General features: G+C 45.5%; 40 non-coding genes across 40 annotated transcripts; 10 read left to right on the top strand and 30 right to left on the bottom strand.

Moving 5' to 3' along the window:
• Nucleotides 1–370: 370 nt before the first annotated feature.
• On the bottom strand, nt 371–456 carry TRNAY-GUA (transfer RNA tyrosine (anticodon GUA)). Its single transcript is given in 2 exon segments — nt 371–406; nt 420–456. It is a non-coding gene; the product is annotated as a tRNA-Tyr (tRNA).
• Nucleotides 457–1,212: 756 nt separating this feature from the next.
• Nucleotides 1,213–1,284, bottom strand: TRNAA-UGC (transfer RNA alanine (anticodon UGC)). Its single transcript has one exon. It is a non-coding gene; the product is annotated as a tRNA-Ala (tRNA).
• A 164-nt stretch (nt 1,285–1,448) lies between these two features.
• On the top strand, nt 1,449–1,521 carry TRNAM-CAU (transfer RNA methionine (anticodon CAU)). Its single transcript has one exon. It is a non-coding gene; the product is annotated as a tRNA-Met (tRNA).
• Nucleotides 1,522–1,716: 195 nt separating this feature from the next.
• Nucleotides 1,717–1,788, bottom strand: TRNAA-CGC (transfer RNA alanine (anticodon CGC)). The gene has a single exon. It is a non-coding gene; the product is annotated as a tRNA-Ala (tRNA).
• A 613-nt stretch (nt 1,789–2,401) lies between these two features.
• On the bottom strand, nt 2,402–2,487 carry TRNAY-GUA (transfer RNA tyrosine (anticodon GUA)). Its single transcript is given in 2 exon segments — nt 2,402–2,437; nt 2,451–2,487. It is a non-coding gene; the product is annotated as a tRNA-Tyr (tRNA).
• Nucleotides 2,488–3,243: 756 nt separating this feature from the next.
• On the bottom strand, nt 3,244–3,315 carry TRNAA-UGC (transfer RNA alanine (anticodon UGC)). Its single transcript has one exon. It is a non-coding gene; the product is annotated as a tRNA-Ala (tRNA).
• A 164-nt stretch (nt 3,316–3,479) lies between these two features.
• Nucleotides 3,480–3,552, top strand: TRNAM-CAU (transfer RNA methionine (anticodon CAU)). Its single transcript has one exon. It is a non-coding gene; the product is annotated as a tRNA-Met (tRNA).
• A 195-nt stretch (nt 3,553–3,747) lies between these two features.
• Nucleotides 3,748–3,819, bottom strand: TRNAA-CGC (transfer RNA alanine (anticodon CGC)). Its single transcript has one exon. It is a non-coding gene; the product is annotated as a tRNA-Ala (tRNA).
• A 613-nt stretch (nt 3,820–4,432) lies between these two features.
• Nucleotides 4,433–4,518, bottom strand: TRNAY-GUA (transfer RNA tyrosine (anticodon GUA)). The gene is given in 2 exon segments: nt 4,433–4,468; nt 4,482–4,518. It is a non-coding gene; the product is annotated as a tRNA-Tyr (tRNA).
• Nucleotides 4,519–5,274: 756 nt separating this feature from the next.
• TRNAA-UGC (transfer RNA alanine (anticodon UGC)) lies at nt 5,275–5,346 on the bottom strand. The gene has a single exon. It is a non-coding gene; the product is annotated as a tRNA-Ala (tRNA).
• A 164-nt stretch (nt 5,347–5,510) lies between these two features.
• TRNAM-CAU (transfer RNA methionine (anticodon CAU)) lies at nt 5,511–5,583 on the top strand. The gene has a single exon. It is a non-coding gene; the product is annotated as a tRNA-Met (tRNA).
• A 195-nt stretch (nt 5,584–5,778) lies between these two features.
• Nucleotides 5,779–5,850, bottom strand: TRNAA-CGC (transfer RNA alanine (anticodon CGC)). Its single transcript has one exon. It is a non-coding gene; the product is annotated as a tRNA-Ala (tRNA).
• A 613-nt stretch (nt 5,851–6,463) lies between these two features.
• TRNAY-GUA (transfer RNA tyrosine (anticodon GUA)) lies at nt 6,464–6,549 on the bottom strand. Its single transcript is given in 2 exon segments — nt 6,464–6,499; nt 6,513–6,549. It is a non-coding gene; the product is annotated as a tRNA-Tyr (tRNA).
• Nucleotides 6,550–7,305: 756 nt separating this feature from the next.
• TRNAA-UGC (transfer RNA alanine (anticodon UGC)) lies at nt 7,306–7,377 on the bottom strand. The gene has a single exon. It is a non-coding gene; the product is annotated as a tRNA-Ala (tRNA).
• A 164-nt stretch (nt 7,378–7,541) lies between these two features.
• On the top strand, nt 7,542–7,614 carry TRNAM-CAU (transfer RNA methionine (anticodon CAU)). The gene has a single exon. It is a non-coding gene; the product is annotated as a tRNA-Met (tRNA).
• Nucleotides 7,615–7,809: 195 nt separating this feature from the next.
• Nucleotides 7,810–7,881, bottom strand: TRNAA-CGC (transfer RNA alanine (anticodon CGC)). Its single transcript has one exon. It is a non-coding gene; the product is annotated as a tRNA-Ala (tRNA).
• Nucleotides 7,882–8,494: 613 nt separating this feature from the next.
• Nucleotides 8,495–8,580, bottom strand: TRNAY-GUA (transfer RNA tyrosine (anticodon GUA)). The gene is given in 2 exon segments: nt 8,495–8,530; nt 8,544–8,580. It is a non-coding gene; the product is annotated as a tRNA-Tyr (tRNA).
• Nucleotides 8,581–9,336: 756 nt separating this feature from the next.
• On the bottom strand, nt 9,337–9,408 carry TRNAA-UGC (transfer RNA alanine (anticodon UGC)). Its single transcript has one exon. It is a non-coding gene; the product is annotated as a tRNA-Ala (tRNA).
• Nucleotides 9,409–9,572: 164 nt separating this feature from the next.
• Nucleotides 9,573–9,645, top strand: TRNAM-CAU (transfer RNA methionine (anticodon CAU)). The gene has a single exon. It is a non-coding gene; the product is annotated as a tRNA-Met (tRNA).
• A 195-nt stretch (nt 9,646–9,840) lies between these two features.
• TRNAA-CGC (transfer RNA alanine (anticodon CGC)) lies at nt 9,841–9,912 on the bottom strand. The gene has a single exon. It is a non-coding gene; the product is annotated as a tRNA-Ala (tRNA).
• A 613-nt stretch (nt 9,913–10,525) lies between these two features.
• Nucleotides 10,526–10,611, bottom strand: TRNAY-GUA (transfer RNA tyrosine (anticodon GUA)). The gene is given in 2 exon segments: nt 10,526–10,561; nt 10,575–10,611. It is a non-coding gene; the product is annotated as a tRNA-Tyr (tRNA).
• A 756-nt stretch (nt 10,612–11,367) lies between these two features.
• TRNAA-UGC (transfer RNA alanine (anticodon UGC)) lies at nt 11,368–11,439 on the bottom strand. The gene has a single exon. It is a non-coding gene; the product is annotated as a tRNA-Ala (tRNA).
• A 164-nt stretch (nt 11,440–11,603) lies between these two features.
• TRNAM-CAU (transfer RNA methionine (anticodon CAU)) lies at nt 11,604–11,676 on the top strand. Its single transcript has one exon. It is a non-coding gene; the product is annotated as a tRNA-Met (tRNA).
• A 195-nt stretch (nt 11,677–11,871) lies between these two features.
• TRNAA-CGC (transfer RNA alanine (anticodon CGC)) lies at nt 11,872–11,943 on the bottom strand. Its single transcript has one exon. It is a non-coding gene; the product is annotated as a tRNA-Ala (tRNA).
• A 613-nt stretch (nt 11,944–12,556) lies between these two features.
• TRNAY-GUA (transfer RNA tyrosine (anticodon GUA)) lies at nt 12,557–12,642 on the bottom strand. Its single transcript is given in 2 exon segments — nt 12,557–12,592; nt 12,606–12,642. It is a non-coding gene; the product is annotated as a tRNA-Tyr (tRNA).
• Nucleotides 12,643–13,398: 756 nt separating this feature from the next.
• TRNAA-UGC (transfer RNA alanine (anticodon UGC)) lies at nt 13,399–13,470 on the bottom strand. The gene has a single exon. It is a non-coding gene; the product is annotated as a tRNA-Ala (tRNA).
• A 164-nt stretch (nt 13,471–13,634) lies between these two features.
• TRNAM-CAU (transfer RNA methionine (anticodon CAU)) lies at nt 13,635–13,707 on the top strand. Its single transcript has one exon. It is a non-coding gene; the product is annotated as a tRNA-Met (tRNA).
• A 195-nt stretch (nt 13,708–13,902) lies between these two features.
• TRNAA-CGC (transfer RNA alanine (anticodon CGC)) lies at nt 13,903–13,974 on the bottom strand. The gene has a single exon. It is a non-coding gene; the product is annotated as a tRNA-Ala (tRNA).
• Nucleotides 13,975–14,587: 613 nt separating this feature from the next.
• TRNAY-GUA (transfer RNA tyrosine (anticodon GUA)) lies at nt 14,588–14,673 on the bottom strand. The gene is given in 2 exon segments: nt 14,588–14,623; nt 14,637–14,673. It is a non-coding gene; the product is annotated as a tRNA-Tyr (tRNA).
• A 756-nt stretch (nt 14,674–15,429) lies between these two features.
• Nucleotides 15,430–15,501, bottom strand: TRNAA-UGC (transfer RNA alanine (anticodon UGC)). The gene has a single exon. It is a non-coding gene; the product is annotated as a tRNA-Ala (tRNA).
• Nucleotides 15,502–15,665: 164 nt separating this feature from the next.
• On the top strand, nt 15,666–15,738 carry TRNAM-CAU (transfer RNA methionine (anticodon CAU)). Its single transcript has one exon. It is a non-coding gene; the product is annotated as a tRNA-Met (tRNA).
• A 195-nt stretch (nt 15,739–15,933) lies between these two features.
• Nucleotides 15,934–16,005, bottom strand: TRNAA-CGC (transfer RNA alanine (anticodon CGC)). The gene has a single exon. It is a non-coding gene; the product is annotated as a tRNA-Ala (tRNA).
• A 613-nt stretch (nt 16,006–16,618) lies between these two features.
• On the bottom strand, nt 16,619–16,704 carry TRNAY-GUA (transfer RNA tyrosine (anticodon GUA)). The gene is given in 2 exon segments: nt 16,619–16,654; nt 16,668–16,704. It is a non-coding gene; the product is annotated as a tRNA-Tyr (tRNA).
• A 756-nt stretch (nt 16,705–17,460) lies between these two features.
• TRNAA-UGC (transfer RNA alanine (anticodon UGC)) lies at nt 17,461–17,532 on the bottom strand. The gene has a single exon. It is a non-coding gene; the product is annotated as a tRNA-Ala (tRNA).
• A 164-nt stretch (nt 17,533–17,696) lies between these two features.
• On the top strand, nt 17,697–17,769 carry TRNAM-CAU (transfer RNA methionine (anticodon CAU)). Its single transcript has one exon. It is a non-coding gene; the product is annotated as a tRNA-Met (tRNA).
• A 195-nt stretch (nt 17,770–17,964) lies between these two features.
• TRNAA-CGC (transfer RNA alanine (anticodon CGC)) lies at nt 17,965–18,036 on the bottom strand. Its single transcript has one exon. It is a non-coding gene; the product is annotated as a tRNA-Ala (tRNA).
• Nucleotides 18,037–18,649: 613 nt separating this feature from the next.
• On the bottom strand, nt 18,650–18,735 carry TRNAY-GUA (transfer RNA tyrosine (anticodon GUA)). Its single transcript is given in 2 exon segments — nt 18,650–18,685; nt 18,699–18,735. It is a non-coding gene; the product is annotated as a tRNA-Tyr (tRNA).
• Nucleotides 18,736–19,491: 756 nt separating this feature from the next.
• TRNAA-UGC (transfer RNA alanine (anticodon UGC)) lies at nt 19,492–19,563 on the bottom strand. The gene has a single exon. It is a non-coding gene; the product is annotated as a tRNA-Ala (tRNA).
• A 164-nt stretch (nt 19,564–19,727) lies between these two features.
• Nucleotides 19,728–19,800, top strand: TRNAM-CAU (transfer RNA methionine (anticodon CAU)). The gene has a single exon. It is a non-coding gene; the product is annotated as a tRNA-Met (tRNA).
• Nucleotides 19,801–19,995: 195 nt separating this feature from the next.
• Nucleotides 19,996–20,067, bottom strand: TRNAA-CGC (transfer RNA alanine (anticodon CGC)). Its single transcript has one exon. It is a non-coding gene; the product is annotated as a tRNA-Ala (tRNA).
• Between the last annotated feature and the right edge of the window lie 218 nt (nt 20,068–20,285).

Consider the following 20,285-nt stretch of genomic DNA (forward strand, 5'->3'; position numbering starts at 1 on the left):
TACTTTCCAGCTTGCTCAGCCTTTCGGGGGATGATTCCATTGGCTATGCCCTCTTGCCCATCGGTGGACACTCAAATTGAAGGCAAGTCACAGTGTGATTGGCTGCCAAGCAGCTACCGTGGTGCAATGCAATTGGAAGTCTGCCAAGGGCATACATGTACTAATGCAATGCTTTGGTAGCAGTTTTGATCAGCAGGTTTCCATTACTGTTCTTCACGCCTCCCCTAGCGATGACTATGTCATCAATTCCCTTTGAAAGCAGATAGAGTACGCTTCTTTTCCAGTATTTATCGAAGCTCGGGGACTTTTTCATAATCAACGGAAGGTATTGTTGATTAACAGCAAAAGACATGGAAAGGAAACCACAAAATCCTTCGAGCCGGATTTGAACCAGCGACCTAAGGATGCCCGAATTAATGCTACAGTCCTCCGCTCTACCAACTGAGCTATCGAAGGAGGGGTAGCAGAAGCTCATAGCACTGAAACTACCTCTCGCTCAAGAAAGGTTGTGGGGGGTGGGGACCAGGAGCAGACAGATGAAAATCATCAATATTAATCGCGGCTCCCTCTCAAAGCTACCACTTCTGAGAGCACACTGTGAGTTACGTCTTATCACCTCAAAGGAGGATTTCACACCAAAGTGGATGTTCCGTCTTGGCTTGGTGAAAAGCAGGGGCGCCGCAATGATGAATTTTACAGAAAGGAAAGGAACTTTGATACAAAGACCTTAGGAAGCATTGGTGGCAAATGGATGGAAGCCTTTAACCGTGAGAAAAATGACAGAAAGTTATGGGAGTCATTACCACGCACCCAGCTTCAAGAACATGCATTTTGGGTTCATTTTTGAAAGGAAAGAGAATGGAAAAATCAGTAGAGTAAAGGCAACATATTCAGTTTTTCTTGAAGCTACTGTAGAGAGTCTCTGGTTTAGAGGAAGAACCCTTACCAATGACCAAGATGGCTGCCACAGATTTCTATCCTAAATGTATTAAGATTGCCAAGATTAATCATCACTTTGATGGCTTAAACAAGTAAGATTCTTTGGTTCTATAAGCATCAAAAATGAGATAGCCCCATTTCATGGGGTTTTCCAAGGCACACGTCTCACAGTTTAAGTGGGGTTCGTATCCCAGTTGCATGACATATCTCTTCCTTAATACTGACAGCCAGCCTAGTTTTCTGCCAAAATCCAAGATAAGCATGGCAAAAGTCTGGAGATGCCGGGGATTGAACCCGGGGCCTCATACATGCAAAGCATGCGCTCTACCACTGAGCTACATCCCCTTGTATGCCAAGTTTTACTGTATGCATGGAAACCCTGAATGTAAGTGTCTGCCAAGTCAACCCACTTGACACTGCAGCATAAATTCTCAGTCAGGAAAATCCTTAAGCCTCGCACCTGGATTATCTTCCTGGTCTATAGTCTTGTTTAGAGATGCTTGTGTGCAGCCTTCTTAGCGCAGTAGGCAGCGCGTCAGTCTCATAATCTGAAGGTCCTGAGTTCGTTCCTCAGAGAGGGCATTCATTTCCTCCTTTTGGCAAGCAAAATTCTCAGATTTTCTTGAAAAGTGGAATCTATGCCTATTTCAAACAATATTTTTCAATGCAACCTATTTAAGTGGGGTTCTGACCCCCCAACTGCCTGAGAAACCTCAACTTTCCACAAGGTGGCAGGCTAGCCTTCTGGAAAAAGCCGAGATACAGAACAGCGACTCCTGGAGATGCCGGGGATTGAACCCGGGGCCTCATACATGCGAAGCATGCGCTCTACCACTGAGCTACATCCCCTCCACTGCCCTCTAAAGTTTTGCTGGATGCAAGGAGACTCTGGAGCCCACGGACTGCAAAGTCTCGATTTGAGACTAGAATGTAAAGTGTCAGGGATGAAATTGCCCACGCCTTACGTGAGGGCTGTCTTCATGGAGCATATACTTAGTGCAATCAGGGTTCGATTCTCCGGCAGGGCTTTTATTTGCTCAGTTTGGAATGCAAAACTTCTCAGGATTTCCCCAAATGTGTAAACTGTTGGTCTACTTTCCAGCTTGCTCAGCCTTTCGGGGGATGATTCCATTGGCTATGCCCTCTTGCCCATCGGTGGACACTCAAATTGAAGGCAAGTCACAGTGTGATTGGCTGCCAAGCAGCTACCGTGGTGCAATGCAATTGGAAGTCTGCCAAGGGCATACATGTACTAATGCAATGCTTTGGTAGCAGTTTTGATCAGCAGGTTTCCATTACTGTTCTTCACGCCTCCCCTAGCGATGACTATGTCATCAATTCCCTTTGAAAGCAGATAGAGTACGCTTCTTTTCCAGTATTTATCGAAGCTCGGGGACTTTTTCATAATCAACGGAAGGTATTGTTGATTAACAGCAAAAGACATGGAAATGAAACCACAAAATCCTTCGAGCCGGATTTGAACCAGCGACCTAAGGATGCCCGAATTAATGCTACAGTCCTCCGCTCTACCAACTGAGCTATCGAAGGAGGGGTAGCAGAAGCTCATAGCACTGAAATTACCTCTCGCTCAAGAAAGGTTGTGGGGGGTGGGGACCAGGAGCAGACAGATGAAAATCATCAATATTAATCGCGGCTCCCTCTCAAAGCTACCACTTCTGAGAGCACACTGTGAGTTACGTCTTATCACCTCAAAGGAGGATTTCACACCAAAGTGGATGTTCCGTCTTGGCTTGGTGAAAAGCAGGGGCGCCGCAATGATGAATTTTACAGAAAGGAAAGGAACTTTGATACAAAGACCTTAGGAAGCATTGGTGGCAAATGGATGGAAGCCTTTAACCGTGAGAAAAATGACAGAAAGTTATGGGAGTCATTACCACGCACCCAGCTTCAAGAACATGCATTTTGGGTTCATTTTTGAAAGGAAAGAGAATGGAAAAATCAGTAGAGTAAAGGCAACATATTCAGTTTTTCTTGAAGCTACTGTAGAGAGTCTCTGGTTTAGAGGAAGAACCCTTACCAATGACCAAGATGGCTGCCACAGATTTCTATCCTAAATGTATTAAGATTGCCAAGATTAATCATCACTTTCATGGCTTAAACAAGTAAGATTCTTTGGTTCTATAAGCATCAAAAATGAGATAGCCCCATTTCATGGGGTTTTCCAAGGCACACGTCTCACAGTTTAAGTGGGGTTCGTATCCCAGTTGCATGACATATCTCTTCCTTAATACTGACAGCCAGCCTAGTTTTCTGCCAAAATCCAAGATAAGCATGGCAAAAGTCTGGAGATGCCGGGGATTGAACCCGGGGCCTCATACATGCAAAGCATGCGCTCTACCACTGAGCTACATCCCCTTGTATGCCAAGTTTTACTGTATGCATGGAAACCCTGAATGTAAGTGTCTGCCAAGTCAACCCACTTGACACTGCAGCATAAATTCTCAGTCAGGAAAATCCTTAAGCCTCGCACCTGGATTATCTTCCTGGTCTATAGTCTTGTTTAGAGATGCTTGTGTGCAGCCTTCTTAGCGCAGTAGGCAGCGCGTCAGTCTCATAATCTGAAGGTCCTGAGTTCGTTCCTCAGAGAGGGCATTCATTTCCTCCTTTTGGCAAGCAAAATTCTCAGATTTTCTTGAAAAGTGGAATCTATGCCTATTTCAAACAATATTTTTCAATGCAACCTATTTAAGTGGGGTTCTGACCCCCCAACTGCCTGAGAAACCTCAACTTTCCACAAGGTGGCAGGCTAGCCTTCTGGAAAAAGCCGAGATACAGAACAGCGACTCCTGGAGATGCCAGGGATTGAACCCGGGGCCTCATACATGCGAAGCATGCGCTCTACCACTGAGCTACATCCCCTCCACTGCCCTCTAAAGTTTTGCTGGATGCAAGGAGACTCTGGAGCCCACGGACTGCAAAGTCTCGATTTGAGACTAGAATGTAAAGTGTCAGGGATGAAATTGCCCACGCCTTACGTGAGGGCTGTCTTCATGGAGCATATACTTAGTGCAATCAGGGTTCGATTCTCCGGCAGGGCTTTTATTTGCTCAGTTTGGAATGCAAAACTTCTCAGGATTTCCCCAAATGTGTAAACTGTTGGTCTACTTTCCAGCTTGCTCAGCCTTTCGGGGGATGATTCCATTGGCTATGCCCTCTTGCCCATCGGTGGACACTCAAATTGAAGGCAAGTCACAGTGTGATTGGCTGCCAAGCAGCTACCGTGGTGCAATGCAATTGGAAGTCTGCCAAGGGCATACATGTACTAATGCAATGCTTTGGTAGCAGTTTTGATCAGCAGGTTTCCATTACTGTTCTTCACGCCTCCCCTAGCGATGACTATGTCATCAATTCCCTTTGAAAGCAGATAGAGTACGCTTCTTTTCCAGTATTTATCGAAGCTCGGGGACTTTTTCATAATCAACGGAAGGTATTGTTGATTAACAGCAAAAGACATGGAAATGAAACCACAAAATCCTTCGAGCCGGATTTGAACCAGCGACCTAAGGATGCCCGAATTAATGCTACAGTCCTCCGCTCTACCAACTGAGCTATCGAAGGAGGGGTAGCAGAAGCTCATAGCACTGAAATTACCTCTCGCTCAAGAAAGGTTGTGGGGGGTGGGGACCAGGAGCAGACAGATGAAAATCATCAATATTAATCGCGGCTCCCTCTCAAAGCTACCACTTCTGAGAGCACACTGTGAGTTACGTCTTATCACCTCAAAGGAGGATTTCACACCAAAGTGGATGTTCCGTCTTGGCTTGGTGAAAAGCAGGGGCGCCGCAATGATGAATTTTACAGAAAGGAAAGGAACTTTGATACAAAGACCTTAGGAAGCATTGGTGGCAAATGGATGGAAGCCTTTAACCGTGAGAAAAATGACAGAAAGTTATGGGAGTCATTACCACGCACCCAGCTTCAAGAACATGCATTTTGGGTTCATTTTTGAAAGGAAAGAGAATGGAAAAATCAGTAGAGTAAAGGCAACATATTCAGTTTTTCTTGAAGCTACTGTAGAGAGTCTCTGGTTTAGAGGAAGAACCCTTACCAATGACCAAGATGGCTGCCACAGATTTCTATCCTAAATGTATTAAGATTGCCAAGATTAATCATCACTTTCATGGCTTAAACAAGTAAGATTCTTTGGTTCTATAAGCATCAAAAATGAGATAGCCCCATTTCATGGGGTTTTCCAAGGCACACGTCTCACAGTTTAAGTGGGGTTCGTATCCCAGTTGCATGACATATCTCTTCCTTAATACTGACAGCCAGCCTAGTTTTCTGCCAAAATCCAAGATAAGCATGGCAAAAGTCTGGAGATGCCGGGGATTGAACCCGGGGCCTCATACATGCAAAGCATGCGCTCTACCACTGAGCTACATCCCCTTGTATGCCAAGTTTTACTGTATGCATGGAAACCCTGAATGTAAGTGTCTGCCAAGTCAACCCACTTGACACTGCAGCATAAATTCTCAGTCAGGAAAATCCTTAAGCCTCGCACCTGGATTATCTTCCTGGTCTATAGTCTTGTTTAGAGATGCTTGTGTGCAGCCTTCTTAGCGCAGTAGGCAGCGCGTCAGTCTCATAATCTGAAGGTCCTGAGTTCGTTCCTCAGAGAGGGCATTTATTTCCTCCTTTTGGCAAGCAAAATTCTCAGATTTTCTTGAAAAGTGGAATCTATGCCTATTTCAAACAATATTTTTCAATGCAACCTATTTAAGTGGGGTTCTGACCCCCCAACTGCCTGAGAAACCTCAACTTTCCACAAGGTGGCAGGCTAGCCTTCTGGAAAAAGCCGAGATACAGAACAGCGACTCCTGGAGATGCCGGGGATTGAACCCGGGGCCTCATACATGCGAAGCATGCGCTCTACCACTGAGCTACATCCCCTCCACTGCCCTCTAAAGTTTTGCTGGATGCAAGGAGACTCTGGAGCCCACGGACTGCAAAGTCTCGATTTGAGACTAGAATGTAAAGTGTCAGGGATGAAATTGCCCACGCCTTACGTGAGGGCTGTCTTCATGGAGCATATACTTAGTGCAATCAGGGTTCGATTCTCCGGCAGGGCTTTTATTTGCTCAGTTTGGAATGCAAAACTTCTCAGGATTTCCCCAAATGTGTAAACTGTTGGTCTACTTTCCAGCTTGCTCAGCCTTTCGGGGGATGATTCCATTGGCTATGCCCTCTTGCCCATCGGTGGACACTCAAATTGAAGGCAAGTCACAGTGTGATTGGCTGCCAAGCAGCTACCGTGGTGCAATGCAATTGGAAGTCTGCCAAGGGCATACATGTACTAATGCAATGCTTTGGTAGCAGTTTTGATCAGCAGGTTTCCATTACTGTTCTTCACGCCTCCCCTAGCGATGACTATGTCATCAATTCCCTTTGAAAGCAGATAGAGTACGCTTCTTTTCCAGTATTTATCGAAGCTCGGGGACTTTTTCATAATCAACGGAAGGTATTGTTGATTAACAGCAAAAGACATGGAAATGAAACCACAAAATCCTTCGAGCCGGATTTGAACCAGCGACCTAAGGATGCCCGAATTAATGCTACAGTCCTCCGCTCTACCAACTGAGCTATCGAAGGAGGGGTAGCAGAAGCTCATAGCACTGAAATTACCTCTCGCTCAAGAAAGGTTGTGGGGGGTGGGGACCAGGAGCAGACAGATGAAAATCATCAATATTAATCGCGGCTCCCTCTCAAAGCTACCACTTCTGAGAGCACACTGTGAGTTACGTCTTATCACCTCAAAGGAGGATTTCACACCAAAGTGGATGTTCCGTCTTGGCTTGGTGAAAAGCAGGGGCGCCGCAATGATGAATTTTACAGAAAGGAAAGGAACTTTGATACAAAGACCTTAGGAAGCATTGGTGGCAAATGGATGGAAGCCTTTAACCGTGAGAAAAATGACAGAAAGTTATGGGAGTCATTACCACGCACCCAGCTTCAAGAACATGCATTTTGGGTTCATTTTTGAAAGGAAAGAGAATGGAAAAATCAGTAGAGTAAAGGCAACATATTCAGTTTTTCTTGAAGCTACTGTAGAGAGTCTCTGGTTTAGAGGAAGAACCCTTACCAATGACCAAGATGGCTGCCACAGATTTCTATCCTAAATGTATTAAGATTGCCAAGATTAATCATCACTTTCATGGCTTAAACAAGTAAGATTCTTTGGTTCTATAAGCATCAAAAATGAGATAGCCCCATTTCATGGGGTTTTCCAAGGCACACGTCTCACAGTTTAAGTGGGGTTCGTATCCCAGTTGCATGACATATCTCTTCCTTAATACTGACAGCCAGCCTAGTTTTCTGCCAAAATCCAAGATAAGCATGGCAAAAGTCTGGAGATGCCGGGGATTGAACCCGGGGCCTCATACATGCAAAGCATGCGCTCTACCACTGAGCTACATCCCCTTGTATGCCAAGTTTTACTGTATGCATGGAAACCCTGAATGTAAGTGTCTGCCAAGTCAACCCACTTGACACTGCAGCATACATTCTCAGTCAGGAAAATCCTTAAGCCTCGCACCTGGATTATCTTCCTGGTCTATAGTCTTGTTTAGAGATGCTTGTGTGCAGCCTTCTTAGCGCAGTAGGCAGCGCGTCAGTCTCATAATCTGAAGGTCCTGAGTTCGTTCCTCAGAGAGGGCATTCATTTCCTCCTTTTGGCAAGCAAAATTCTCAGATTTTCTTGAAAAGTGGAATCTATGCCTATTTCAAACAATATTTTTCAATGCAACCTATTTAAGTGGGGTTCTGACCCCCCAACTGCCTGAGAAACCTCAACTTTCCACAAGGTGGCAGGCTAGCCTTCTGGAAAAAGCCGAGATACAGAACAGCGACTCCTGGAGATGCCGGGGATTGAACCCGGGGCCTCATACATGCGAAGCATGCGCTCTACCACTGAGCTACATCCCCTCCACTGCCCTCTAAAGTTTTGCTGGATGCAAGGAGACTCTGGAGCCCACGGACTGCAAAGTCTCGATTTGAGACTAGAATGTAAAGTGTCAGGGATGAAATTGCCCACGCCTTACGTGAGGGCTGTCTTCATGGAGCATATACTTAGTGCAATCAGGGTTCGATTCTCCGGCAGGGCTTTTATTTGCTCAGTTTGGAATGCAAAACTTCTCAGGATTTCCCCAAATGTGTAAACTGTTGGTCTACTTTCCAGCTTGCTCAGCCTTTCGGGGGATGATTCCATTGGCTATGCCCTCTTGCCCATCGGTGGACACTCAAATTGAAGGCAAGTCACAGTGTGATTGGCTGCCAAGCAGCTACCGTGGTGCAATGCAATTGGAAGTCTGCCAAGGGCATACATGTACTAATGCAATGCTTTGGTAGCAGTTTTGATCAGCAGGTTTCCATTACTGTTCTTCACGCCTCCCCTAGCGATGACTATGTCATCAATTCCCTTTGAAAGCAGATAGAGTACGCTTCTTTTCCAGTATTTATCGAAGCTCGGGGACTTTTTCATAATCAACGGAAGGTATTGTTGATTAACAGCAAAAGACATGGAAATGAAACCACAAAATCCTTCGAGCCGGATTTGAACCAGCGACCTAAGGATGCCCGAATTAATGCTACAGTCCTCCGCTCTACCAACTGAGCTATCGAAGGAGGGGTAGCAGAAGCTCATAGCACTGAAATTACCTCTCGCTCAAGAAAGGTTGTGGGGGGTGGGGACCAGGAGCAGACAGATGAAAATCATCAATATTAATCGCGGCTCCCTCTCAAAGCTACCACTTCTGAGAGCACACTGTGAGTTACGTCTTATCACCTCAAAGGAGGATTTCACACCAAAGTGGATGTTCCGTCTTGGCTTGGTGAAAAGCAGGGGCGCCGCAATGATGAATTTTACAGAAAGGAAAGGAACTTTGATACAAAGACCTTAGGAAGCATTGGTGGCAAATGGATGGAAGCCTTTAACCGTGAGAAAAATGACAGAAAGTTATGGGAGTCATTACCACGCACCCAGCTTCAAGAACATGCATTTTGGGTTCATTTTTGAAAGGAAAGAGAATGGAAAAATCAGTAGAGTAAAGGCAACATATTCAGTTTTTCTTGAAGCTACTGTAGAGAGTCTCTGGTTTAGAGGAAGAACCCTTACCAATGACCAAGATGGCTGCCACAGATTTCTATCCTAAATGTATTAAGATTGCCAAGATTAATCATCACTTTCATGGCTTAAACAAGTAAGATTCTTTGGTTCTATAAGCATCAAAAATGAGATAGCCCCATTTCATGGGGTTTTCCAAGGCACACGTCTCACAGTTTAAGTGGGGTTCGTATCCCAGTTGCATGACATATCTCTTCCTTAATACTGACAGCCAGCCTAGTTTTCTGCCAAAATCCAAGATAAGCATGGCAAAAGTCTGGAGATGCCGGGGATTGAACCCGGGGCCTCATACATGCAAAGCATGCGCTCTACCACTGAGCTACATCCCCTTGTATGCCAAGTTTTACTGTATGCATGGAAACCCTGAATGTAAGTGTCTGCCAAGTCAACCCACTTGACACTGCAGCATAAATTCTCAGTCAGGAAAATCCTTAAGCCTCGCACCTGGATTATCTTCCTGGTCTATAGTCTTGTTTAGAGATGCTTGTGTGCAGCCTTCTTAGCGCAGTAGGCAGCGCGTCAGTCTCATAATCTGAAGGTCCTGAGTTCGTTCCTCAGAGAGGGCATTTATTTCCTCCTTTTGGCAAGCAAAATTCTCAGATTTTCTTGAAAAGTGGAATCTATGCCTATTTCAAACAATATTTTTCAATGCAACCTATTTAAGTGGGGTTCTGACCCCCCAACTGCCTGAGAAACCTCAACTTTCCACAAGGTGGCAGGCTAGCCTTCTGGAAAAAGCCGAGATACAGAACAGCGACTCCTGGAGATGCCGGGGATTGAACCCGGGGCCTCATACATGCGAAGCATGCGCTCTACCACTGAGCTACATCCCCTCCACTGCCCTCTAAAGTTTTGCTGGATGCAAGGAGACTCTGGAGCCCACGGACTGCAAAGTCTCGATTTGAGACTAGAATGTAAAGTGTCAGGGATGAAATTGCCCACGCCTTACGTGAGGGCTGTCTTCATGGAGCATATACTTAGTGCAATCAGGGTTCGATTCTCCGGCAGGGCTTTTATTTGCTCAGTTTGGAATGCAAAACTTCTCAGGATTTCCCCAAATGTGTAAACTGTTGGTCTACTTTCCAGCTTGCTCAGCCTTTCGGGGGATGATTCCATTGGCTATGCCCTCTTGCCCATCGGTGGACACTCAAATTGAAGGCAAGTCACAGTGTGATTGGCTGCCAAGCAGCTACCGTGGTGCAATGCAATTGGAAGTCTGCCAAGGGCATACATGTACTAATGCAATGCTTTGGTAGCAGTTTTGATCAGCAGGTTTCCATTACTGTTCTTCACGCCTCCCCTAGCGATGACTATGTCATCAATTCCCTTTGAAAGCAGATAGAGTACGCTTCTTTTCCAGTATTTATCGAAGCTCGGGGACTTTTTCATAATCAACGGAAGGTATTGTTGATTAACAGCAAAAGACATGGAAATGAAACCACAAAATCCTTCGAGCCGGATTTGAACCAGCGACCTAAGGATGCCCGAATTAATGCTACAGTCCTCCGCTCTACCAACTGAGCTATCGAAGGAGGGGTAGCAGAAGCTCATAGCACTGAAATTACCTCTCGCTCAAGAAAGGTTGTGGGGGGTGGGGACCAGGAGCAGACAGATGAAAATCATCAATATTAATCGCGGCTCCCTCTCAAAGCTACCACTTCTGAGAGCACACTGTGAGTTACGTCTTATCACCTCAAAGGAGGATTTCACACCAAAGTGGATGTTCCGTCTTGGCTTGGTGAAAAGCAGGGGCGCCGCAATGATGAATTTTACAGAAAGGAAAGGAACTTTGATACAAAGACCTTAGGAAGCATTGGTGGCAAATGGATGGAAGCCTTTAACCGTGAGAAAAATGACAGAAAGTTATGGGAGTCATTACCACGCACCCAGCTTCAAGAACATGCATTTTGGGTTCATTTTTGAAAGGAAAGAGAATGGAAAAATCAGTAGAGTAAAGGCAACATATTCAGTTTTTCTTGAAGCTACTGTAGAGAGTCTCTGGTTTAGAGGAAGAACCCTTACCAATGACCAAGATGGCTGCCACCGATTTCTATCCTAAATGTATTAAGATTGCCAAGATTAATCATCACTTTGATGGCTTAAACAAGTAAGATTCTTTGGTTCTATAAGCATCAAAAATGAGATAGCCCCATTTCATGGGGTTTTCCAAGGCACACGTCTCACAGTTTAAGTGGGGTTCGTATCCCAGTTGCATGACATATCTCTTCCTTAATACTGACAGCCAGCCTAGTTTTCTGCCAAAATCCAAGATAAGCATGGCAAAAGTCTGGAGATGCCGGGGATTGAACCCGGGGCCTCATACATGCAAAGCATGCGCTCTACCACTGAGCTACATCCCCTTGTATGCCAAGTTTTACTGTATGCATGGAAACCCTGAATGTAAGTGTCTGCCAAGTCAACCCACTTGACACTGCAGCATAAATTCTCAGTCAGGAAAATCCTTAAGCCTCGCACCTGGATTATCTTCCTGGTCTATAGTCTTGTTTAGAGATGCTTGTGTGCAGCCTTCTTAGCGCAGTAGGCAGCGCGTCAGTCTCATAATCTGAAGGTCCTGAGTTCGTTCCTCAGAGAGGGCATTTATTTCCTCCTTTTGGCAAGCAAAATTCTCAGATTTTCTTGAAAAGTGGAATCTATGCCTATTTCAAACAATATTTTTCAATGCAACCTATTTAAGTGGGGTTCTGATCCCCCAACTGCCTGAGAAACCTCAACTTTCCACAAGGTGGCAGGCTAGCCTTCTGGAAAAAGCCGAGATACAGAACAGCGACTCCTGGAGATGCCGGGGATTGAACCCGGGGCCTCATACATGCGAAGCATGCGCTCTACCACTGAGCTACATCCCCTCCACTGCCCTCTAAAGTTTTGCTGGATGCAAGGAGACTCTGGAGCCCACGGACTGCAAAGTCTCGATTTGAGACTAGAATGTAAAGTGTCAGGGATGAAATTGCCCACGCCTTACGTGAGGGCTGTCTTCATGGAGCATATACTTAGTGCAATCAGGGTTCGATTCTCCGGCAGGGCTTTTATTTGCTCAGTTTGGAATGCAAAACTTCTCAGGATTTCCCCAAATGTGTAAACTGTTGGTCTACTTTCCAGCTTGCTCAGCCTTTCGGGGGATGATTCCATTGGCTATGCCCTCTTGCCCATCGGTGGACACTCAAATTGAAGGCAAGTCACAGTGTGATTGGCTGCCAAGCAGCTACCGTGGTGCAATGCAATTGGAAGTCTGCCAAGGGCATACATGTACTAATGCAATGCTTTGGTAGCAGTTTTGATCAGCAGGTTTCCATTACTGTTCTTCACGCCTCCCCTAGCGATGACTATGTCATCAATTCCCTTTGAAAGCAGATAGAGTACGCTTCTTTTCCAGTATTTATCGAAGCTCGGGGACTTTTTCATAATCAACGGAAGGTATTGTTGATTAACAGCAAAAGACATGGAAATGAAACCACAAAATCCTTCGAGCCGGATTTGAACCAGCGACCTAAGGATGCCCGAATTAATGCTACAGTCCTCCGCTCTACCAACTGAGCTATCGAAGGAGGGGTAGCAGAAGCTCATAGCACTGAAATTACCTCTCGCTCAAGAAAGGTTGTGGGGGGTGGGGACAAGGAGCAGACAGATGAAAATCATCAATATTAATCGCGGCTCCCTCTCAAAGCTACCACTTCTGAGAGCACACTGTGAGTTACGTCTTATCACCTCAAAGGAGGATTTCACACCAAAGTGGATGTTCCGTCTTGGCTTGGTGAAAAGCAGGGGCGCCGCAATGATGAATTTTACAGAAAGGAAAGGAACTTTGATACAAAGACCTTAGGAAGCATTGGTGGCAAATGGATGGAAGCCTTTAACCGTGAGAAAAATGACAGAAAGTTATGGGAGTCATTACCACGCACCCAGCTTCAAGAACATGCATTTTGGGTTCATTTTTGAAAGGAAAGAGAATGGAAAAATCAGTAGAGTAAAGGCAACATATTCAGTTTTTCTTGAAGCTACTGTAGAGAGTCTCTGGTTTAGAGGAAGAACCCTTACCAATGACCAAGATGGCTGCCACAGATTTCTATCCTAAATGTATTAAGATTGCCAAGATTAATCATCACTTTGATGGCTTAAACAAGTAAGATTCTTTGGTTCTATAAGCATCAAAAATGAGATAGCCCCATTTCATGGGGTTTTCCAAGGCACACGTCTCACAGTTTAAGTGGGGTTCGTATCCCAGTTGCATGACATATCTCTTCCTTAATACTGACAGCCAGCCTAGTTTTCTGCCAAAATCCAAGATAAGCATGGCAAAAGTCTGGAGATGCCGGGGATTGAACCCGGGGCCTCATACATGCAAAGCATGCGCTCTACCACTGAGCTACATCCCCTTGTATGCCAAGTTTTACTGTATGCATGGAAACCCTGAATGTAAGTGTCTGCCAAGTCAACCCACTTGACACTGCAGCATAAATTCTCAGTCAGGAAAATCCTTAAGCCTCGCACCTGGATTATCTTCCTGGTCTATAGTCTTGTTTAGAGATGCTTGTGTGCAGCCTTCTTAGCGCAGTAGGCAGCGCGTCAGTCTCATAATCTGAAGGTCCTGAGTTCGTTCCTCAGAGAGGGCATTTATTTCCTCCTTTTGGCAAGCAAAATTCTCAGATTTTCTTGAAAAGTGGAATCTATGCCTATTTCAAACAATATTTTTCAATGCAACCTATTTAAGTGGGGTTCTGACCCCCCAACTGCCTGAGAAACCTCAACTTTCCACAAGGTGGCAGGCTAGCCTTCTGGAAAAAGCCGAGATACAGAACAGCGACTCCTGGAGATGCCGGGGATTGAACCCGGGGCCTCATACATGCGAAGCATGCGCTCTACCACTGAGCTACATCCCCTCCACTGCCCTCTAAAGTTTTGCTGGATGCAAGGAGACTCTGGAGCCCACGGACTGCAAAGTCTCGATTTGAGACTAGAATGTAAAGTGTCAGGGATGAAATTGCCCACGCCTTACGTGAGGGCTGTCTTCATGGAGCATATACTTAGTGCAATCAGGGTTCGATTCTCCGGCAGGGCTTTTATTTGCTCAGTTTGGAATGCAAAACTTCTCAGGATTTCCCCAAATGTGTAAACTGTTGGTCTACTTTCCAGCTTGCTCAGCCTTTCGGGGGATGATTCCATTGGCTATGCCCTCTTGCCCATCGGTGGACACTCAAATTGAAGGCAAGTCACAGTGTGATTGGCTGCCAAGCAGCTACCGTGGTGCAATGCAATTGGAAGTCTGCCAAGGGCATACATGTACTAATGCAATGCTTTGGTAGCAGTTTTGATCAGCAGGTTTCCATTACTGTTCTTCACGCCTCCCCTAGCGATGACTATGTCATCAATTCCCTTTGAAAGCAGATAGAGTACGCTTCTTTTCCAGTATTTATCGAAGCTCGGGGACTTTTTCATAATCAACGGAAGGTATTGTTGATTAACAGCAAAAGACATGGAAATGAAACCACAAAATCCTTCGAGCCGGATTTGAACCAGCGACCTAAGGATGCCCGAATTAATGCTACAGTCCTCCGCTCTACCAACTGAGCTATCGAAGGAGGGGTAGCAGAAGCTCATAGCACTGAAATTACCTCTCGCTCAAGAAAGGTTGTGGGGGGTGGGGACCAGGAGCAGACAGATGAAAATCATCAATATTAATCGCGGCTCCCTCTCAAAGCTACCACTTCTGAGAGCACACTGTGAGTTACGTCTTATCACCTCAAAGGAGGATTTCACACCAAAGTGGATGTTCCGTCTTGGCTTGGTGAAAAGCAGGGGCGCCGCAATGATGAATTTTACAGAAAGGAAAGGAACTTTGATACAAAGACCTTAGGAAGCATTGGTGGCAAATGGATGGAAGCCTTTAACCGTGAGAAAAATGACAGAAAGTTATGGGAGTCATTACCACGCACCCAGCTTCAAGAACATGCATTTTGGGTTCATTTTTGAAAGGAAAGAGAATGGAAAAATCAGTAGAGTAAAGGCAACATATTCAGTTTTTCTTGAAGCTACTGTAGAGAGTCTCTGGTTTAGAGGAAGAACCCTTACCAATGACCAAGATGGCTGCCACAGATTTCTATCCTAAATGTATTAAGATTGCCAAGATTAATCATCACTTTGATGGCTTAAACAAGTAAGATTCTTTGGTTCTATAAGCATCAAAAATGAGATAGCCCCATTTCATGGGGTTTTCCAAGGCACACGTCTCACAGTTTAAGTGGGGTTCGTATCCCAGTTGCATGACATATCTCTTCCTTAATACTGACAGCCAGCCTAGTTTTCTGCCAAAATCCAAGATAAGCATGGCAAAAGTCTGGAGATGCCGGGGATTGAACCCGGGGCCTCATACATGCAAAGCATGCGCTCTACCACTGAGCTACATCCCCTTGTATGCCAAGTTTTACTGTATGCATGGAAACCCTGAATGTAAGTGTCTGCCAAGTCAACCCACTTGACACTGCAGCATAAAGTCTCAGTCAGGAAAATCCTTAAGCCTCGCACCTGGATTATCTTCCTGGTCTATAGTCTTGTTTAGAGATGCTTGTGTGCAGCCTTCTTAGCGCAGTAGGCAGCGCGTCAGTCTCATAATCTGAAGGTCCTGAGTTCGTTCCTCAGAGAGGGCATTTATTTCCTCCTTTTGGCAAGCAAAATTCTCAGATTTTCTTGAAAAGTGGAATCTATGCCTATTTCAAACAATATTTTTCAATGCAACCTATTTAAGTGGGGTTCTGACCCCCCAACTGCCTGAGAAACCTCAACTTTCCACAAGGTGGCAGGCTAGCCTTCTGGAAAAAGCCGAGATACAGAACAGCGACTCCTGGAGATGCCGGGGATTGAACCCGGGGCCTCATACATGCGAAGCATGCGCTCTACCACTGAGCTACATCCCCTCCACTGCCCTCTAAAGTTTTGCTGGATGCAAGGAGACTCTGGAGCCCACGGACTGCAAAGTCTCGATTTGAGACTAGAATGTAAAGTGTCAGGGATGAAATTGCCCACGCCTTACGTGAGGGCTGTCTTCATGGAGCATATACTTAGTGCAATCAGGGTTCGATTCTCCGGCAGGGCTTTTATTTGCTCAGTTTGGAATGCAAAACTTCTCAGGATTTCCCCAAATGTGTAAACTGTTGGTCTACTTTCCAGCTTGCTCAGCCTTTCGGGGGATGGTTCCATTGGCTATGCCCTCTTGCCCATCGGTGGACACTCAAATTGAAGGCAAGTCACAGTGTGATTGGCTGCCAAGCAGCTACCGTGGTGCAATGCAATTGGAAGTCTGCCAAGGGCATACATGTACTAATGCAATGCTTTGGTAGCAGTTTTGATCAGCAGGTTTCCATTACTGTTCTTCACGCCTCCCCTAGCGATGACTATGTCATCAATTCCCTTTGAAAGCAGATAGAGTACGCTTCTTTTCCAGTATTTATCGAAGCTCGGGGACTTTTTCATAATCAACGGAAGGTATTGTTGATTAACAGCAAAAGACATGGAAATGAAACCACAAAATCCTTCGAGCCGGATTTGAACCAGCGACCTAAGGATGCCCGAATTAATGCTACAGTCCTCCGCTCTACCAACTGAGCTATCGAAGGAGGGGTAGCAGAAGCTCATAGCACTGAAATTACCTCTCGCTCAAGAAAGGTTGTGGGGGGTGGGGACCAGGAGCAGACAGATGAAAATCATCAATATTAATCGCGGCTCCCTCTCAAAGCTACCACTTCTGAGAGCACACTGTGAGTTACGTCTTATCACCTCAAAGGAGGATTTCACACCAAAGTGGATGTTCCGTCTTGGCTTGGTGAAAAGCAGGGGCGCCGCAATGATGAATTTTACAGAAAGGAAAGGAACTTTGATACAAAGACCTTAGGAAGCATTGGTGGCAAATGGATGGAAGCCTTTAACCGTGAGAAAAATGACAGAAAGTTATGGGAGTCATTACCACGCACCCAGCTTCAAGAACATGCATTTTGGGTTCATTTTTGAAAGGAAAGAGAATGGACAAATCAGTAGAGTAAAGGCAACATATTCAGTTTTTCTTGAAGCTACTGTAGAGAGTCTCTGGTTTAGAGGAAGAACCCTTACCAATGACCAAGATGGCTGCCACAGATTTCTATCCTAAATGTATTAAGATTGCCAAGATTAATCATCACTTTCATGGCTTAAACAAGTAAGATTCTTTGGTTCTATAAGCATCAAAAATGAGATAGCCCCATTTCATGGGGTTTTCCAAGGCACACGTCTCACAGTTTAAGTGGGGTTCGTATCCCAGTTGCATGACATATCTCTTCCTTAATACTGACAGCCAGCCTAGTTTTCTGCCAAAATCCAAGATAAGCATGGCAAAAGTCTGGAGATGCCGGGGATTGAACCCGGGGCCTCATACATGCAAAGCATGCGCTCTACCACTGAGCTACATCCCCTTGTATGCCAAGTTTTACTGTATGCATGGAAACCCTGAATGTAAGTGTCTGCCAAGTCAACCCACTTGACACTGCAGCATAAATTCTCAGTCAGGAAAATCCTTAAGCCTCGCACCTGGATTATCTTCCTGGTCTATAGTCTTGTTTAGAGATGCTTGTGTGCAGCCTTCTTAGCGCAGTAGGCAGCGCGTCAGTCTCATAATCTGAAGGTCCTGAGTTCGTTCCTCAGAGAGGGCATTTATTTCCTCCTTTTGGCAAGCAAAATTCTCAGATTTTCTTGAAAAGTGGAATCTATGCCTATTTCAAACAATATTTTTCAATGCAACCTATTTAAGTGGGGTTCTGACCCCCCAACTGCCTGAGAAACCTCAACTTTCCACAAGGTGGCAGGCTAGCCTTCTGGAAAAAGCCGAGATACAGAACAGCGACTCCTGGAGATGCCGGGGATTGAACCCGGGGCCTCATACATGCGAAGCATGCGCTCTACCACTGAGCTACATCCCCTCCACTGCCCTCTAAAGTTTTGCTGGATGCAAGGAGACTCTGGAGCCCACGGACTGCAAAGTCTCGATTTGAGACTAGAATGTAAAGTGTCAGGGATGAAATTGCCCACGCCTTACGTGAGGGCTGTCTTCATGGAGCATATACTTAGTGCAATCAGGGTTCGATTCTCCGGCAGGGCTTTTATTTGCTCAGTTTGGAATGCAAAACTTCTCAGGATTTCCCCAAATGTGTAAACTGTTGGTCTACTTTCCAGCTTGCTCAGCCTTTCGGGGGATGATTCCATTGGCTATGCCCTCTTGCCCATCGGTGGACACTCAAATTGAAGGCAAGTCACAGTGTGATTGGCTGCCAAGCAGCTACCGTGGTGCAATGCAATTGGAAGTCTGCCAAGGGCATACATGTACTAATGCAATGCTTTGGTAGCAGTTTTGATCAGCAGGTTTCCATTACTGTTCTTCACGCCTCCCCTAGCGATGACTATGTCATCAATTCCCTTTGAAAGCAGATAGAGTACGCTTCTTTTCCAGTATTTATCGAAGCTCGGGGACTTTTTCATAATCAACGGAAGGTATTGTTGATTAACAGCAAAAGACATGGAAATGAAACCACAAAATCCTTCGAGCCGGATTTGAACCAGCGACCTAAGGATGCCCGAATTAATGCTACAGTCCTCCGCTCTACCAACTGAGCTATCGAAGGAGGGGTAGCAGAAGCTCATAGCACTGAAATTACCTCTCGCTCAAGAAAGGTTGTGGGGGGTGGGGACCAGGAGCAGACAGATGAAAATCATCAATATTAATCGCGGCTCCCTCTCAAAGCTACCACTTCTGAGAGCACACTGTGAGTTACGTCTTATCACCTCAAAGGAGGATTTCACACCAAAGTGGATGTTCCGTCTTGGCTTGGTGAAAAGCAGGGGCGCCGCAATGATGAATTTTACAGAAAGGAAAGGAACTTTGATACAAAGACCTTAGGAAGCATTGGTGGCAAATGGATGGAAGCCTTTAACCGTGAGAAAAATGACAGAAAGTTATGGGAGTCATTACCACGCACCCAGCTTCAAGAACATGCATTTTGGGTTCATTTTTGAAAGGAAAGAGAATGGAAAAATCAGTAGAGTAAAGGCAACATATTCAGTTTTTCTTGAAGCTACTGTAGAGAGTCTCTGGTTTAGAGGAAGAACCCTTACCAATGACCAAGATGGCTGCCACCGATTTCTATCCTAAATGTATTAAGATTGCCAAGATTAATCATCACTTTGATGGCTTAAACAAGTAAGATTCTTTGGTTCTATAAGCATCAAAAATGAGATAGCCCCATTTCATGGGGTTTTCCAAGGCACACGTCTCACAGTTTAAGTGGGGTTCGTATCCCAGTTGCATGACATATCTCTTCCTTAATACTGACAGCCAGCCTAGTTTTCTGCCAAAATCCAAGATAAGCATGGCAAAAGTCTGGAGATGCCGGGGATTGAACCCGGGGCCTCATACATGCAAAGCATGCGCTCTACCACTGAGCTACATCCCCTTGTATGCCAAGTTTTACTGTATGCATGGAAACCCTGAATGTAAGTGTCTGCCAAGTCAACCCACTTGACACTGCAGCATAAATTCTCAGTCAGGAAAATCCTTAAGCCTCGCACCTGGATTATCTTCCTGGTCTATAGTCTTGTTTAGAGATGCTTGTGTGCAGCCTTCTTAGCGCAGTAGGCAGCGCGTCAGTCTCATAATCTGAAGGTCCTGAGTTCGTTCCTCAGAGAGGGCATTTATTTCCTCCTTTTGGCAAGCAAAATTCTCAGATTTTCTTGAAAAGTGGAATCTATGCCTATTTCAAACAATATTTTTCAATGCAACCTATTTAAGTGGGGTTCTGATCCCCCAACTGCCTGAGAAACCTCAACTTTCCACAAGGTGGCAGGCTAGCCTTCTGGAAAAAGCCGAGATACAGAACAGCGACTCCTGGAGATGCCGGGGATTGAACCCGGGGCCTCATACATGCGAAGCATGCGCTCTACCACTGAGCTACATCCCCTCCACTGCCCTCTAAAGTTTTGCTGGATGCAAGGAGACTCTGGAGCCCACGGACTGCAAAGTCTCGATTTGAGACTAGAATGTAAAGTGTCAGGGATGAAATTGCCCACGCCTTACGTGAGGGCTGTCTTCATGGAGCATATACTTAGTGCAATCAGGGTTCGATTCTCCGGCAGGGCTTTTATTTGCTCAGTTTGGAATGCAAAACTTCTCAGGATT

Source organism: Lissotriton helveticus, chromosome 1_2, assembly GCF_964261635.1.
Source record: "Lissotriton helveticus chromosome 1_2, aLisHel1.1, whole genome shotgun sequence".
NCBI classification, from domain to species: domain Eukaryota; kingdom Metazoa; phylum Chordata; class Amphibia; order Caudata; family Salamandridae; genus Lissotriton; species Lissotriton helveticus.